This window comes from Mytilus edulis, chromosome 13, assembly GCF_963676685.1.
Source record: "Mytilus edulis chromosome 13, xbMytEdul2.2, whole genome shotgun sequence".
NCBI lineage: Eukaryota > Metazoa > Mollusca > Bivalvia > Mytilida > Mytilidae > Mytilus > Mytilus edulis.
In genome coordinates, this window is record NC_092356.1 from 2,063,206 (window position 1) to 2,077,736 (window position 14,531).

Below are 14,531 nucleotides of genomic sequence, written 5' to 3' on the forward strand. Positions count from 1 at the left end.
AGATACGGCCAGAATTTTTGATTAAGGCAAAAATCAGAGTCAAATGTTTTTCTCTCAAATATCTGAGACTATTTCCTCAAACAAATGGTTCGTACTAACGACTTTAAATCTTTCTAGAGCTTATACTGACTGCAGATAATTATTCAGCTATTTTAAAATAGGCTGGGGTGTTTGGGGTTAAAAATGTTTTCATAGTTAAATAATATTGCTGTGGAACTTTTTTGATCATAAGAGTGAACTATTCTATAGAGTATTACTTTCTATTTGGTGGCATAGTGAAATGGAAGTCAATACGTTCTGGCTCAATCCTCTGTCGCTTTGAAGATGTCATGATTGTCATCATCAGCCTAAACAATGTGTAACTGTAATTTGAATTTCAAAATGGCCAACGACTTTTTTTCGACGCACGGGTCAACTTCACCATAGCGAATCACATGACTTTGATAATCAGTAAATTCCAGCGAATAAAATATCTTTATTAGTAAAAAATTGTCTCATGAAAATTAAATACTAGAATACACGGGAAATGACAATGTTCTCGAAGTGTAGTCTGATTAATTATTTTACCCAAAAAAAAGCCCTCTATGCCCCCCGTCCCTGGATCCAATACTGGGTTGTGCTTTTCAAACCTTGACCAAATGTCATGGTTCAGTGGTCAAAGTAAAGTTTTTTTTTTATATTTGGTCTTTTTTCTAACACTATATGCAATATGTCATCTTTATTTGGTGTATTGGAATATTTAATGATGTGCGCTGGTTTTTAAATAATTGTGTTTAATTCCGATGTAAAGACCCTATAAGTGAAACAATAGTAAAGCCAAAATATGCAAACTTTAATGACCTGACAACAGAATCGTACTATATCCCTTTTTCATAAGTTTGTTTAAAAGTTTTCTTATCTTCTAATGTTCCTTGTCGTTTGTTGATGTGATTCATAAGTGTTTCTCGTTCTGTATATAGATTATACCGTTGTTTTTCCCGTTTGAATAGTTTTACACTAGTCATTTTGGGAACACTTTATAGCTTATTGTGTGATGTGAACCATGACTCTGTGTTGAAGACCGTACTTTGACTATAATGGTTTTTATTTTAAAAATTGTGACTTAGAAGGCAAACTGTCTCATTGGCACTCATATAACTTCTTCTTATATCTAGAGAAACGTAAACTAGCTTCACATTTGAAGTTCATTTTTAGCTGAAATCCCACAAAACATTCATTCCAAATAATAGAAAATCTGTCTCAAAATGAACAAACTTTAAGCAATCAGCAATATCGGTCTTGACAACATCAAACATATTTTGACTATACATTTACACAAAATATACCAAATAAACCATACTATCAAAAATAAAAGACCACATGAACAATTATACACCTACATTTTCAAAACTTGTCTCCTAAAGACAGTCGTATCTAATTCCACCAAGCACTGACTCAAATGACTGCTTCATTCCTGATTAGTTTTCCCAAATAAGTATTTCAGTAAAAAACAGAAAAATCAACCTCGCGGGACCAACATTTAGCATTAGTAATTCTGATTGAGATTCGGATATGTAAACCAGAGCTTGTTCTAGTTGTAAACAGAGACGATGAATGCCAAATGTTAAAGCACTGTTGGTATCTAAATAGCTAAGTAATACAAACCAAAAAAAAAAAAAAAAAGAACAGTGAACAAATTATTAAATTCATTTTATCTAGTTAAGAAATGGAGCATTCAATGACTTCCAAAATGAGCTGTAATTAGAAGGAAATTGGCATATTACTCAACCTTATACAGAGAGACTGGGAAAAGAACAGCTTTCCTAGGTGTTGTTTTTATAATTACATCTTTTCTAGGTTGTCAACGAGAGTATCACTAAATTCGTAGCCAGTGCATGAAAGTACGAAATTTTATGTTAAGAAAATTTCCTGTTACAATATTGTTCATTTACTATTTATTGAGAATTAACTTTCAGCTTTGGTTAAACAATTGTGTCGTTGAGGGCTTAAAAGGGCATATCGACACGTTAATTGCTTTCAGTAATGCATAACCCTTTAAAGATTAAAACGACTCCGTATTGATAAGAACAAGGTTATAAATGCCTTGTTCTTTGCTTCAACGTATTGCTCAGATATTATATTAAATGTACATTAACGTTTTAAAGAAGTTGACAAATGTTTTGCAACGATGCAAATACTAAACTTTGGAGTAAAAATAAATATCTCTATCAATGAATTGAACAAACCAATATACATTTGATTTAACAAATATATAGAGAATATGTAGTTAACCTGAATGTAAATAACAAAATAGGGAAATATAAAGTTAAGGGATAATAATCCTGCGCCACATCACAAAATTTTGCTGGTGCGTTGTTGTTCTCCATCTTTTCGGGGAAAGGTAATAAATGTGTATACGCCTTACACGGGTTCACACATACACACATGTGTATTATATTTTAAGCATAAAAACAAAACTTTGGTTAACAAAATTGAAAAATGCTCAACAAAAAAAAAATTTCGTTTTCGAGAAAAAAAAATAAAAGATGAAAATTTTAACATTTGTGGAGCATTTTTCATTTTTCAATTTTTAAAGGCAAATTGAAAAATGCTCCACGTTTTAGCATTTTTTCATTTTTCAATATTTTATGGCAAATTGAAAAATGCTTAACGTTAGCAATTTCAATATTTTGTCCTTCAGGAAGAGATTGAAATTTGTTTCTTTTCTAAAACAATCAAATTCAAATGTTTTAATTTAACTGTTGATAAGATAAAATCTTTTAAAGACAAACTGATCATTACTTTTAATATTATCATCGTGAAATCAAATAATGTAATATCATGATAACTACAAATTTCAATTCTCATAGCAAAAATGATTTTCAGAAGTGAATTCAACAGATGTTTGTTACATTTATCAAACCAATTAATTTTAAAATTTGTAGGGTATTTTGCAAAATATATTTGTTCAGCGTAAAATGAAAAGTGTATGGCGTAAATATACACGGTATTATGTGCTGTTGAATTTATCAATTGAATGCAATTTTGACGGGTCTTTACTCAGTTTAGGCATACACTGTGATTCGTAACAGTACCAAAACAAGTATGCTTTTAAAGGGACACAATTAGTGCCCATGGGGATACCCACAATCTGTCTATAAACTTTGTTGACGAAACGTACATAAATATTATCAAGGAGAAAATCAACAACTTCAATCATCTTATCACACCTCCAGTTAGTATATCTAGAATATTTACCTTTCTCATTAAAGAAGAAGGCTTGAAATGAGTTGCAGCAAATATATTGGCATTCAGCTTTACCAAACGACCATTTAATTAGATAGGAAAACTTTTGTTTAATAAGATAGCGTGGATGTGTAGTGTAAAGAGTAGAAAAATCAAAACTGTCAACAGAATCAAAAGGACCGTCAAAGGCACGAAACTTATCTAAAACATCCAAAGAATTTTGTACACTCCAAAAATGGTTTATACCACTATGTTCAGAAGAAGCCTTAAGCTTTGGTGTGGTTGTGATATGTTTATTTACTATATGACTCTGTGGAGCGGATGGACTTGAATGTAGATGAATTTAAATTTCATTCTTACGAACGCCCGTTTAGTATTTACCGCATACCACCACCCAAATGTTGGCTGCTTTGTCGGCCGGTTCAAACACAAACCGCTTTGAAAGTTCTTGAAGTTAATTTCTTATTTTGAACATAGGTGTATAATGTACTCTATTATTTACTTCTAAATTATTTTCAAAAAGTGACATGCTCTTATCTACCACATTCATACATTTATTTAAATAAGAATCAAGAGATTTTGATCAGATTTTTCCCGTTTACACCATTTTTTACAAAACGCGGAAAGAGCATCTTTGGTGACTTGAAGACACTCTTTGTAATCTATTTTAGATGGAGGACAATATGTTGGTCCTTTTTTAAAAGTTTTTAATCTCTCTGTCCCAGACGATATTGAGGTCCCCTATAATAACATGGCCATAGGGAACATATCTAAACTTCGACGATTCACAGTTTAAAGGTAAGGGAGTATTAATATCTATATTCACGTCTGATGTAACCGACGTATAATTCAAAATTAAACTTCTGCTGGTTTTTTTTTTTTTGTATGTGTATGAAATCATAGGTGGTTCTATATTATCAAAATAGGGAGGTATTAAGTTTTGAACGGTAAAGTCATTAAATATACAAGATAAGTTGGTAAAATCATACCTCTGCTTATATATTTAATTTTCAGAAAATGACGTTCATGATCTTCAGGTTTATCGATACGCGGGAACAGCCTATGGTGGCAAAAAGCTGTAATTATACGAGATTATCCATACAGTGGGCTGATGAATGAGATGGTGTTACACTCTTTGAAAATATCGTGTAATTTACTAATGGGTATTTGACCCAGTTTACATAATAATTGATGCCTACAATTGTTTTTAAATATAGATAGGAGATTACCAAGTGTATAAATAAAGGCAACAGTAGTATACCGCTGTTCGAACTTATAAATCTATGGACAAAAAACAAAATAGGGATAACAAACTAAAACTGAGGGAAACGCATTAAATATCAGAGGAGAACAACGACACAACATTAAAATGTAACGCACACAGCAACGGACTAAGCATTAGACAACATCCGATGAGAATAACCAATATTACATCAAAACCAAATACATGAATTTGGGATAGAAAAGTACCGTGACACCTCTTATAGTAATGTGTTATACGATGTTTAACTCGTTGATTTCGATTGATACGTTTCCCATGAGACCTATTATTTCGTTGTTTTTTATCAATAATATTCATGATATCAATAAAAGAAGTAGTAGATATGTTCCCTTGTCCAAGTATATTGTCATTTAGACCCAGGGTATAAGCTGTTTGACGTCGTTTAATCCAAGACAGTTCGATAATTTTACGGGAATTTCTAAATTGTTTATGCGACTGCCCTTGTTGTTTTTGGACCGTTTCGAGCGGTTGAAATCAAATAAATTTAATATTGTGGTTGTGTTTAACTAAATGTTGATAAATTATACTTTTGAGTTTCTTAGGTTTCCGGAAGCGGTGTAGATGTTCCTGTGTTCGTTTAAAATACTCCCGTCCTGTTTGTCCTACATATTGTATACCACACTTTGGCTTTATTCATGTAATCAGATAACAGTTATTAAAAGTAACAGGATAATAATGTAGTACGCCAGACGCGCGTTTCGTCTACATAAGACTCAACAGTGACACTCAAATGAGGCTTTGGGTCTTTTATGTTGTGTCACAGGAAAAGTAAAGCGAAACAGCTCTCCCATTCACTGTTGACCTTATAGTTTTATCAGAAGATAATCTAGAACAGGTTTGTTATTTTCTGGCATTGCACGGAAATATTTGTGGATATCCACGTGCATTTTTATTGATTTATCTGGCTGTAGCAGCATTGCCACCTGTAACACAATTATAAAAACTGCTAAATATAAAAACTGCTAAATTTAGATTGACGGCGGTTGAATTAATATTTGGAATAAGGTTTTTTTTAAGTCGTGCAAAATTGACCTACTTTGATTGATTTTGTTATAATATTTTGTAATCTCTCCTTGAATGGCTAAGTTGGAAAGATTTTTTTTTACAAAACCAAATATCTGTTTTTTTTTTAAATATACTACTAGTAAAAAAAGAAACGATACACGATTTTATTTTTTAATCAATAAAGAAGTTTTCCTTTTAAAGGACCAATATTGAAGGTAGAAATATTTAATTACTATGGCAATACAAATCTGTTTAAAACAATGTTTTTTTTTTGCTTTCATGACGTCACTGGGCGAAATTTAAATTTTGTGATAAAATTTTTATAAAACGACAATTTTAAAAACAGAAGTGCCAACTAATGATGCCATTCTCTTATTTATAGGTAAAGACAATGTTTGCCATCTATTCTTTTTTTTTTTTTTTAAATCAGACAGTATCTTCGTTTATTTGTAAATCAAAGTTCGGCCTACGAGAAATCGTTAAAATGCATACATTATCAAATGATTTACCATAGACAGTATATGTAAAGTGAAATTAAAAAAACAATAACAATCTGAAAAATAATATGAATGGTTCCAAATTTACAGTGTGTTGTTTCTATATCTAACACATTGATTTGAGACGAAAAAAATATTTTCTGCATTTTTTTGAGATTTCAAAAAACCTTTTTTTTACCAAAAATAAAGAAAAAACACATTATTTTAACCCATTTGTACAATATGAACGTAAGTTGAATAGCATATTGAATATTTTTAAACAAATTTGAAAATTCATTTAGTACTTAAAAAATTGTGTGTAGATTTTTTATCGAACTTTCCGCAAAAATAATGTGCACCCTATGATCATTGACACGGAATTTAGTTACTTTACGACAGGTTTTAATTTTCATTATTGTAGGTGCATACATTGCAAATGAAAGGTTTTTTAAATGGTGTATCTCAAGTTGTTTTATTTCTTATACTTTTTGATAGATTTTATTCCAAAGTCGTGTGTCTTTTCTTTTGTTGATTAGTATAGTTTAAATATTGCATAAAACACTTGTGTTTCCTTGTTTATAAAACTGTGTCAATCATTGTTTGCCAATCTGTCAAAATATTTATAGATTTAAGCAAATAACTAAACCTTATTATGTAATGATATTATACAACCAAACATCGTAAATTATAGTTAATATATCTCAAAATAGCCTCACCTGTACATTTTTTTTGTTTACAATAAGTCATTTGTAAGCTATGGTGATGTAATTTCCTTTAAATTATATTTTCTATGTGAACACAGAATAGTATAAAATAAAATTTTGCTCATACTAATTTGGAAGTTTGAAAGAAAATACAAATTAAAGTTGTTGATTAACTACAATCTCAAAAGCCTGTTTTTATTTAGGTGCAATATGTGTTTTTCTATAAAATCTATGTTCGTTCCTATTTCAAACAGACGTACTAATAATTCCGAATACGCAATATAATTTAACTTTGTAATTTGGTTATAAATGGCAAGAAACATTGCAAATGGAGTATTTTTCAAACTACCTCAAGATATAAATAATTATTGTGTTTAAATACATGGTTTATCAACATGTAAAGTTGTGGATATAAAAACGAGTTCTCATTTATATGAAATCTAAAGTACCATACACAATATCTGAACATAATCAGCCGCTCGCAGCGCTTTCTGTATACAAAACCATTCGAAAGTGAAGAAACAAAATAGTTTAGATGTGCTTACATGTATATATAATACATTCACAGACCTATCTAGAACTCCGAGGGAAATTAAAAACGGAACGTCCATAATCAAAATGCAAAATCAAAACCGCAAACACATCAAACATATGGATATTAATTGTTATATTTCTGTCTTGGTACAGATATTTTCTTATGTAGAAAATGGTGGATTAAAACTAGTTTTATAATTACCTAAAATTGTCACTTTTATGAAAGTTGCACAAAATGACAATGTATTGTCAACGATGTGTGAACAAAACAAAGAGATATATAAGCTGAACATGTCAGATATAGGGTTACATCAGTCAACATTATGTTATAATCTGTATTACTGTAAGAACAAACAAACATGTCATCAAAGAAACACAAAAAGGCATATAGATAAAGCACATCAGCAACAATGAAAAACAAGAATACAAAAATTTACCATAGCACAACAACATCGAATAACACAATGACGGTGTTATAAGTGTAACGGTTTATTTCTTCCTCTGTGATATTTTATCCTGAGGATAATTTGTCCGGCCGGTAATTTTTTTCCACACAGGTTGATTTTTTCAAGAGGAGTGAAAATCTATCTGTGTTATGCGGATAGTATGTACCGGTATATATTTGCCGTACTATATTTTACAGAACCGTGTGAAATAGAGTCCCATTAACTACTATGTAAGTTACTCACAATCAATATATACCTGACTATAATTATAAAATGTTTCACAAAGGTAGACTCAATTTGCATAACTTATCAAAGGGAGGTAATTATGAGCAATTTATATTTTAAAGGCATTAATATAATATATTTCTGAATCTAATTTATAGAGAAATTTTTATTTGAACCTTCTTTTTTATATATTCATTTATATAAAAAGGACTTACAACTTGATTTAATAAGACAGATAACATTTCACAGGTAAAAACTATCCAGCTGTTAAACATGCTATTGTTCCAATATATTGTTATGCTATGATTTATCTGATTTCCATATAATCAACAACTACATCTCTTTCCTCAGACAAAACTATTTATTTAGTTAAAACTATCATCCTAATCAAATTCTTCTATTACTGTTAACAGTACCAATATGCAACTATATTTCTACCTTATTTTTAAATTAATATTTGTACTGAGATCTGAAAACAACTCACTTTTACATGAATTTCACTAACCTTATTTAATCATGATATTATTTTCACAATTACGATCTTTGAAATTGCTTCTGAGTTTCTTCCTTATGTTTCATGATAAGTTTCTTTTTAAAAGGATGATATTGACTTGAATATTTCAGAAAATTTTTTCAAGGATAATTTGTGAAATTATTTCCCATTATAATATATATTTTTTTTTAACAATTTCGCTTTATTTCAAATACACTATTATTATTTCATTGTATTTTTAAAGGATATTTTTTTCTAATAACTATTCAATAAGTTAACTACCCAGATAGAATTTCATTGCAAAGGATAAAATATCCCAGGGAAATAGTTTCCTCCGATAAAAAAATAACAACAACTACTGAGACATTTTTTCCTCCGGATCAAATTTTACCCGGATATAATTTTGCTTTACATAAGTACCAAACCACCTTGCATGATTATTTCTAAAAGTAGACTAAACAGTTAAAGTGGTCTTCACAAAGACAAATAAGAGGTGATAACAATGTCAGTATCTTGAATGTATAATTCGGAACCATCGTGTATTATTCAATCATTCAACATGTTCAAAACTCATGAATTTGAAGAAAAAAACAACAATGCAATGACAATACTGGAAAATCGACACGAACCCTTCCAAAACTTAGTTGTTCTTAGAGTAAGGCTGTGTTCACATTGAACTACATTCGGCGTTGTGTTAGTGTAACTCACACGTGAACAAAACACAATTACGTTCCCATTGATAAAACTCAATGTTTACATGTAGTGTAAATCATGTTTTGTCTATATGCAGTCGATACTAATGTAGGCCTTGTGTGGGTTAAGTGTACACAAAACAAGGCATTGAAAATACTTATTTCACCATGTATATTTATTAAAGAAACGATTTTTGATTAAAATTGATATTTATAACAATATTGATAAAGTTCTTTACAATAATTTCTGATATATTTATTTGTTTTAAGAACTTTTTACATGTACGTAGCTTTATTAACCCCTTATCAAGACATAAACATCATCATTGCCGAACACATAATTTATTTAAAAAGGTCTTCCCGAATCGACTGGACGTAGACAGAAATATTTGCAACTGGTCTTTACTCAAACAACGATTCACTCATATATGCATTACTATAAAAAGTAAGGTGAATTGTTTTGTCTGACGTGTCTAGTATCTCAGATCCGTTAAAATACACTTAGAAATTATTTAAAAAAAAGCATAACCTCCTCTCTTTGCCAAATACTCCTCGGCTAAAAAACATTTAAAACAAATACAAAAGATAGAAATGTATGCTCATCGACTGAATGTACACAGAAATATATAGCCACTGGTCTTTTCTCAAACAACAACTCACTCATAAATGCATGACTAAAAAAGTGAGGTAAACTGTTTTGTTTGTCTAGTATCTCAGATCCGTTAAAATACACTTAGAAATAATAATAAAACAATATTACCCCCTCCTTTGCTAAAAACTATGAAAAAATACCATTTGAAACACATACAAAAGATCGAAATTAAGTGATCCTTAACATCTCAATTCTTTTTCTTCCTGTAAGCACGCTGATACAGCTTACGTTTTTTAATGTATAACCGAGACATCTTTAGTATCTTAAAACTATTGTAAATCATCAAAATTGCCTTTATAAAGGAGCAAAAACAAAAAACGGGGAGGGCGGGTCTGAGACAGAATATTTTGCGCGCGAACGTTTTTATTCATTTTTATTCGATGATAGCAAACAAATTGGAAAAAGCCACGCACCTTTTTTTTAGTGCAAATGGTCGTTACCTAATTGCTGAAAAAGTTTTGCAAAAATATGCGTTTGGTTCGACGTAATGATCATTTAAAGGAAATATAGTTTGCAAGTGTGAACAAATCTTATCTTCAGGTAATTAAACAAGGTGTATAGATGTGAACAACTTTAATGTGAAACTAGTGTACATTACATTATACTAATTGTTAACATGTTTACTGTACACGATGTTTGGTGTGCACACGGCCTAAGTAGAACATATTACACATGTGCCGTTCGTTATGTTGATATTTTTTTAGTACGGTTTGGGTATAAGCTTAGAGGATATAGTCTAATTAGCTGATACCACAATCAAAGAAAGAGGACTGGTTGAAATAATTATGTATTCCAGATTGTTCATGTGCATGATGTGTTTATCATTTTCGTGGTTTTGTTCTCTGCGAGAAAAGAAAACTTAAAGATAAAATGAAATTATTTTTTTATATGAAATACAATTATATGGTTTACAAAATGTACCTGTTATTCTCTTTGTCTGTTTTAGAGTTGGGTCTTTCTGTAATATTTGCTTTCGTGTTAATCAAAATAACATTTAACACGTTTGCAATGATTTACATTTGAAAAACAGCAGTTGGAAACTATTCTATCACATTATAAATCAGATTTTCTATGTAAATTAAAGTTAAATTGTTTACCTGCCATCTTCCTGTGATAGGATTTGATATGAACTGTGTATTTCCGTAATATCAACTTTCGTTTTTATTTGCATTACTGGTAGTTTTAACACCTACGCAATACTTTGTAATTTGCACTTAAAAACCTAGGTAAATAAAACATGGTGAAATTTAAAACTAAGGTAAAAAAAAATGTGTACACACAGAGCCAATTAGATCATGTAAATAGTAAATCGATTTAGGGTGTGTTTTCTCCCATTAATTTGTTTTACCACTACTATTACATCACAATATATTGACAATTTTATAAATCAATTAAAGGTCATCATCTTTGCCTTTGATATGAAACTTGTATTCCGGAATAATAACTTTCTTTTTCAATTAAATTACACGTTCTTAAATCATCTACACACTATTTTATAATTTGCCTTTAAAAACCAAGGTACAACAATTTCGTAGTGTACTTATGATTGATATGCATAAAAGCTGCATTAAAAGAAGAATAAAAACATTAAGAGTTGACTGTAAACATTTGCCGTAAATTGAAACTAGCTAGGATTCTTATCAGTACAATGTAGAGAAGGCAGTAAGTGAGTTAAAACAGATCAATAACTGTTAAATTTGATGTTAACAGGTTTTTTTTTTCAAACCAATGATTGCATATAAGTTATCTTACTGATAAAATCAAATGTAGGTACAATTATTTTGTCTTAGATAGGGATACACTGAACTTCCTTTATCTATTCTCTGAACTAAAAAAACGATACCGATTTGGAAGATGCACATTTCGAAAATTAATGTCTCGTCAGTGATGCTGAGTTCAAAATATCTGAATATCACTAAGTTTGCAAATATTCGAGACTTAAAAGTGTTTACCTCATCAGATCATTTTATCTATTCTCTGACATAAGAAAAACGATACCGATTTGGAACATGAATACTCTAAAGTTTAAAGCAGTTATGAATTTTTCAAAACAATCAAAATTTTAAAAGCTGTGTAAGCATATTATAATCATTTATACAAAAATGGATGCTCTCTGATAAAATGGAATCCTCCAAACCTATAATAAAATTGAGAATGGAAATGGGGAATGTGTCAAAGAGACAACAACCCAACCAAATAAAAAGCAACAGCAACAACAGGTCTTCAATGTAGCGAGAAATTCCCGCACCCGGAGGCGTCCTTCAGCTGGCCCCTAAACAAATATATACTAGTCCAGTGATAATGAACGCCATACTAATTTCCAAATTGTACACAAGAAACTAAAATTAAAATAATACAAGACTAACAAAGGTCAGAGGCTTCTGACTTGGGACAGGCGCAAAAATGCGGCGGGGTTAAACATGTTTGTGAGATCTCAACCCTCCCCCTATACCTCTAACCAATGTAGAAAAGTAAACGCATAACAATACGCACATTAAAATTCAGTTCAAGAGAAGTCCGAGTCTGATGTCTGAGTCTATGCATTCTTTTCTTCTCTATTTGCTGTAACCTCATCATGTTTAATAATATTATTATGTATGTCTTTGTTTTTTTGTATACCATTGTACCAACAAAGGTTCTTCAGAATTAAATATTTATAAAGAAGATGCACATCTCGAACATTAATGTATCGTCAGTGATGCTGAGTTCAAAATATCTGAATATGACCATGTTTGCAAATATTTACGACTAAAAAGTGTTTACCTCATCAGATCATTACAGAGATATATCTAACAAAAACAAACACCGAATGTGGAGTCCGGACACTAAATATTTTTTCTAGTATATGCAAAAAAAAAGACATGTTGAACACAACATCAAGAATGTGTCATATCAAAGAAGGGAGAAACTGAAAACCCCATGTAACATGTAACACAAAACATGTAAAAGATGAAAGATGAAATACAAACATTGTCTAGAGAGTTTAAACCTAAGTTACAATGACTTTGATTTTCACCAGCTTTTGACAATTTGGTATATCAATTTGTTTTCACATCTGAGGAGGTTTATAGACATGTCGGAGAACAACAATAAATTTAATCAAAATAACGTTATGATAGATGGGATAAAACTTGAAAATTCTGATCTATCTGATAACAAATTCTTTAACATGATTCCTTCCTTTCATCCTCTAAATATTGTATTATTGTTTCCTTCAATACTTGAAATTCTGAATATATCTTATATCAACATAGTGGGGAACCCAATCAACAGCCTTACATTGAAAGGAACCAAGGACTTGCAAATACTTGATTTAGAATACTCTTCATTCTTTGACTGCAATTACACAATAAAAGGTCTTTAAAACGTGGTAATACTTGAAAATTTCACATTTCAAATGTGGAATTCGAAATAAAAACTCTTTAATCTGCCGTCAATTTGGAACAGTTGATAATGCAAAGTTCCTCTCTAAGTATTGGCCTAAACGATGATCACCACAGTAAATTCCTCCATGGACTCAAACGTTTGCAGTATATAGACTTTTCAAGAAATGCATTTGAAGACCGATTCAGAATTTCAACATTTAAAAGTCAATTAGACAGTTTACAAACTTTAATATTTGAAGGAAATTTATTCACAAGTATTCCAAAACGTCTAGACGACTTTATCGACTTAGGGATGACATCAAAAGATCGATGTAGGAACTTCAATCAAATAGTTTGGGGATGGGTAGGGGAGGGTCAACATTGTTGCAAGTTTTATTAATCGAAAATCGATTTTACATATATCCCTATTGGTCAATCAATTTTTTCCCAAATTAAGTCGGGGGTGTGGGGGTCAGTGAAAAAACTATATGAATTAAGTTTTTTATCCTACATTGAACTTTTGATGTCGTCCCTTAGTCTCCTTAACATCAGAAACAACAAGATAGCCTATTTAACAATAAGAGAAATTGACGCCATTGAAGTGCTATTTAGAAAATCAAATAGAACAATGACAGTCTTATTAGAGGACAACCCCCTTGTTTGTACTTGTGCTTCATTAGATTTAATTTGTAGAATGGTTATTTATCACAAAAGCGAAACTTGACAGCATTGGTAGTTATTCGTTTGTCATAAACGATGGAAATATTACAACAACTAATGCAGTTTACAATCAGTTACACATTAAAAGAATAAGATGTATTACGACAGTATGGGTTACTTCTTCTGCAATTTTATTCGGTGTGCTTCTTTTATATATTCTAGTTGGATATTGTTACACATTGCACCTACAATACTTTTGTTTATTTATCGGAATGGCCAATCCACTTTTCCTAAAGTCAAAAGATGAAGCACTTGAATATGATGCATATGTAGCTTATTGCGATGGAGACTATAAATGGGTATCTGGACCTTTGAGCATATTTCTCGAATAAAGACGGAATTGTAAACTACTTTTACGAGATAAAGGAGATATCATTGCTGGAGAGCATAGACCTTTTGATTTAAACAATTCAATTTCAAAATGCAAAAAGATAATCTTAGTGATTTCAAAAGAGTGTGTGAACAATGATTGGGCATACTATGAAGAAACTGTTGGAATTAAACATTTCCTGGGATTACAAGCAAGAATAATTGTTATAAACCTTTAAAATATAACCAAAACAGAAATACGGCAATGTGTTCTTCAAATGATGTCTCTGGACGCCAACGATTACATTCGTAAAACAGACACATTAAATGAGAAAAACATTTTCTGGACATGTCTAGATCAAGCAATGAACCGTTAATGAAGGACAGTGTCATTATGGTTTTT